Source organism: Rhineura floridana, chromosome 11, assembly GCF_030035675.1.
Source record: "Rhineura floridana isolate rRhiFlo1 chromosome 11, rRhiFlo1.hap2, whole genome shotgun sequence".
Classification (NCBI taxonomy): Eukaryota; Metazoa; Chordata; class Lepidosauria; order Squamata; family Rhineuridae; genus Rhineura; species Rhineura floridana.
The window spans coordinates 33,423,900-33,428,896 of NC_084490.1; the positions used below are offsets into that span (position 1 = coordinate 33,423,900).

Consider the following 4,997-nt stretch of genomic DNA (forward strand, 5'->3'; position numbering starts at 1 on the left):
AAACCTATTTATTTATTACATTTTGAAAAGCCACTTTCAGTCATCTCCCAGGGCATTCTAGAGGTTAGAAGGTACACATACATGGATGACCACATTTACCTTTCACAACAACCTTTGGAGGTAGGTAAGGCTGGCAGGAATTAAATGATCCATGATCATATAGTGAGCTACCTAGCTAGGTGAAGATTTGAACCTGGTCTCCATAATCTAAGTCCAACACACTAGTCTATGCTCTCTCCCACTGAAGCTACCGGATCTTAAAATCCCTTTGCTGGATTTTGCTGCATGTTCAGTTCATTTCTTAAGAATTAGTTTTCTTTGATTGAAGATAACTCTAAGAAAATCCTTCACCTTCTCATTTCTCAGACTGTATATGAAAGGATTTAGCATGGGTGTCACCATTGTGTTCAGTACAGTGCCTATTTTGTTGAAATCCAGAATGTTCCCTTTAGTGGGACGGACATAAATGAAGATAGAGCTCCCATAGTACAATATTACCTAAGTGATATGAGAAACACACGTTGAGAAGGCCTTTTGTCGACCTTGTGCTGATGGTATCTTCAGGACAGCAATAATAATGTAAATGTATGACACAACTGTTATGAGAAGTGAACCCAGAAGCAATATAGAAGAAGTCCCAAAATCAACCCTTTCAGCCAATGATGTGTCACCACAGACAAGCTTGAGTAAGGGGGCACTGTCACAGAAGAAGTGGTTGACAATGTTTGGGCCACAGAATGGTAGACCAGCTGTCACAATGCTGGGAACTAGAATAATCAAGAAACCACCAACCCATGACCCCAAAAGGAGCTGGAAACAGGCTTTGCTGTTCATAATGGATGCATAGCACAGGGGGTAGCATATTGCAACGTAACGGTCAAAGGACATTACAGCCAGGATGAAGAATTCAGTTGAGCCCATAAGGAAATAGAAGAATGACTGAGTAGGACAGCCCCCAAAAGAGATGGTCTTCTTTCCTGTGATTATATTTATTACCATCTTAGGCATCACGGTTGCAGTGATCATGAGCTCCAGGAATGAGAGATTACTCAAGAAAAAATACATGGGCAATTGAAGATGGTGATTGGTAAGTTCTAGTTTAATTAGTGTGACATTACCTGTAATGGTTAAACAAGAGAGGTAGAGAGACCTTATCAGCCATATTCATTAGGGGTATGCAGTGACCACAAGATGCATCATTTATATGTATTTATAGTGTTTGGAGGCAGCTCAATCTCTTTTGGATCCAAAACAGTTGTTCTGATTCTATTTGCTATTTGGGGCAAAATCTGATATGTTAAATCTGAAGCTCTGTTTCGTTCCCTTTGATTTTAAATGGGAATCTAAAAAAAAAACTCCCACCACCACCACCAGCACTCTTGAGGTCTGGGTGTTTTCCCAGTGAGATTGCTTTTGTTTCTCAGAAAAGAAGAAGGGTAAGGAAATGGTCTTGCTGTTACCTTTAAGTCCACAATCTACCTCCAAATCACCCTCATTTGCCTTGTTGTTCAGTGTTCACACTGAATCAATGCACACCCTTGTTCACTGTTGGTAGATAAATGAAGGATAAGTCCTAGGTCTATTAATTAGAAACTGGGATACCTGATTTAAACTCCATGTTCAGAATAACCATACAGTTAAACATCCAGTGCTGGAAATGAATATTTGGGGAGAATTGTTGCCTTCTCTCTTGTTGACTTACTGGCTATTGAATGCCAAACCAGAAACTGAATGCTGAATTTGACATATTCTCCATATGAACAAACAGGGCTCTTCCTATGTCCTTTCGAAGAGCCAGTTAATAGTCAGCTCTTTATTGAGAGAGATTCATATGAAATTTATGTTTGAAGCTGATGAATTCTATTGTAAACATGAGTCCCAGGAAAGTTCCATTCATCTCCATGAGCAACTATTTTAGAGTCACCAAATTTGATATGGAAGAGATTTGCACGCATTGCTTTAGAGCCAGAAATGTCTAAAGGCTGGTTCACACACTAACTGTTCCATAAGCAGAGTGGGGTTGCTGCTGTGCTAAAGTCCCACTTTGTGGACACTGCATATGATGGAGTCATATGTGCATATAGCTTTACTTGCATATGCATGATCTCATATCCCCCCCAAAGAAAAAAAGAATACAAGGATTTGGGAAGACTGTAAGGATTAGACATATGCACATACAGAAATATAGTAGTATGCTGTCTGTCACATATCGTGCTGTTTATATTTTGATGATTTATGCCTCTAAAGCATGACCATCCATGTGTATTGAATAACCCAGCTGACAAGGGTATGAAGAAACCTGCAGACTGGCTTGATCCACATTGGGATTTTGAGGGAAGCAATAATACAACCAGGAGCACCAGAATCTTAAAAAGCCCTCAAACCTAAACATGTATACAAAAACAGCCCCATGATTAAGGATGGGGGGAAAGTTCAATTCCGTTCACATTTAAAACTGGACCTACCTCATTCACACTTTCCAAAGCAATATGCGAACTGAAACACAGCCATCCTTCAAAAGTCACACTTCTCTGAATTTTGCAGTGCAGTTCCTCCGCAAGGTAGTGTGTGCAAAAATGCATATACTAGGGTATAGTGTGCATAAAAATGCAGAGATGTGAAAATAGCATACAGAAATATTGTACCCTTGAACCTATGACAGTCAGCTCTTAATTGAGGGGGATGCATATGAAGTTGGGGGAATGTTCAGTAAAACATGAGAATATTAGGCAAAATGCATACAAAATTGTCTACACTGGGAGAAATTCACACTAAAATGTGGATAAAATTTCATGAGGAAGTTTTTTTAAAAAATTGTGAAATGATACGGACATGTGGAGAACTGAGAAACTGAGAGAAATTGGAATTTATAGAGTCACCTTTCCCTATTCGTGGTCTACACTGCTATTTTGGGCAGGGGCTGGTGTATCCAATCCCATGTCTCTCTTCTGTCACACATGGGGCTGATTGCATTAGTTTAATGGATGAAAAAGGTAGTGCTGTTGTCCCAATTTCTAAATCCCTTTCACACTGCAGTACCTCTTGTGTTAAGAAATATCAGCTTTTTCAGCTGATATACCAGCATTTTGCACAACTGTCTTTCACATGGCTTGTTTTCATCCTTCACCCATGCACACTGTTCCCCACTGTGTAGGAGGTCTAAGATCTCATCCCATCACCATGCAAGCCCTCTCTCTTTAGGATCTGACTTTTTAAATTGTTTTACTGTAGTTGTATCAAAACAGGGGTGTGTGTGGGAAATGCTGCCGCTATCAGCACTGATGCTGGAATACCGGTACAATGTTTGTCAGGCAACCCCCCCCGCATGACTAAAGGGCGAGAACGCACTGCATGCTGGGACGCCTGTCACGTGAGCAGCTGCAGATTATTCCTGCAATCTTCCAGGTTCCCAGTCTTGCTAACTGATTATTTCTGGTATCCTTTATCATGGAAATTAGTGCTAAACTTCCACTACATTCCACTAGAATTTTGGAGCTAGCTTGTTCGTTGTGTGAAAGATCAAGTATAATGCACAAATTACCAGGTAAGAAATCATCAGAAAAATGAAATAAAGTGTGAAAAGCAGCCCTAATGCAGTATCTCTCAAGCAATTTCTAAAAACTCCATATTAATCTATAAATATAATCTGATGATAAAGACACCATCCCATGGCAGGATTTTTGATGTTTACCTTTACAAATCAAAGCAGGAAGGATGGTGTAATCCACACTGAAAATCTCTTCTGATATTCCAAATATGTTTTTGTGGAATCTCTAACAGAAGAACGGAACGATCTCAGATTTATGAAATCAAACCCTAAATACACAAGTATATGGAAGCTTCCCTCTAGTTTACATCAGGTTTTCTTTAAGTTTAACTGCAGGGCAACACTATAAACATTTCCCTTGCAGTAACTCCTACTGAATATGTTAATAACTTCTTCTGAATATGCATGGTTGAATTGTGCCAGTAGGCTTAACTATGGCTAAATATGTGACTAATAGCAGTCATTGTCCCTCAAGATAGTCCCCTTCAATGTACATAGTTTGTTACACTAGCTCATGGTGACACCTTGTGTACTAGTTGTATTCAAACTCATGTTGGAAATCTGCTGTACAGTTAACAGTAAAGTTTAAAGTAAGGTGCTTTTTTAATGAAAAGACTGGTAATGGATGCTTTTGAGCAATGTGGCAAAAGCCAAATGTAAAGAATGATGTACTTATCCTATCTACCATATCTTCCCACCTGGCCCCAAAGAATGGCGTTCCTGTTCAGGGACGAGTTTGCCGCCATCCTAATATTATGAGAAGACTCGGGAGGGTTTTCTAAATCATGAGTTGGTGTCACGTGGGTGTGATCTACCAATCAGGTGGGGGTTTGAGCAGCAGTTATAAGGCTGCTCCTTCCCCAAAGCGTTTGCCTTTTTTGCCTTGCGGCACTTGCTGATGGTGCTCGCTCCCAGGGGTTCCTTTTGCGTCCGTTTGGTGATCGGTTATATCGCTTAATTCCTTCTTTATTGTTCTTCATTGTTTATTTCTTGTCTCTGTGGTCTTCCCATTCCATTGCTTCCTTGTTTGTTCCTCCTCCCACTGATCAGCTGGGCTGCGGGCGTCCACCCACGTGCCCGGCGGCTACCCGTCGGTTCGCCGGCTGCTTGTTTGTCGTTGTGATTTTTTGGGGGGGCTTTTAATGTTTAGTATCATCCTTCAGCATAGCGTGGGTTGCTAAAGGGGGGTTGCAGGTGGCGAAGTTCCTGCTGATTGCTCTTCTCTTCCTCCTCCCCTGCGTTTGTTATCATTAGTTTAGATTCTGTTCGATCCGCTCCCCCGCCCGCCCCCCCTTCTTTATTTGCCTCGTATTTGTATCGTTAGTGTGGTTGGTAGTTTGAGTGTTTTCCTGATTATTTCCTAAGTTAATTGTGTGGTTTATTCTTTGTGGATAGTATTTGTATTAATCGATTTAGGATTCATTAATTAAATATTCGTATATATACAGGT

General features: G+C 40.6%; 1 pseudogene; it reads right to left on the minus strand.

Annotated features, from left to right (window-relative positions):
* Nucleotides 1-294: 294 nt before the first annotated feature.
* Nucleotides 295-4,527, minus strand: LOC133367841 (olfactory receptor 6M1-like; annotated as a pseudogene).
* Nucleotides 4,528-4,997: the final 470 nt, after the last annotated feature.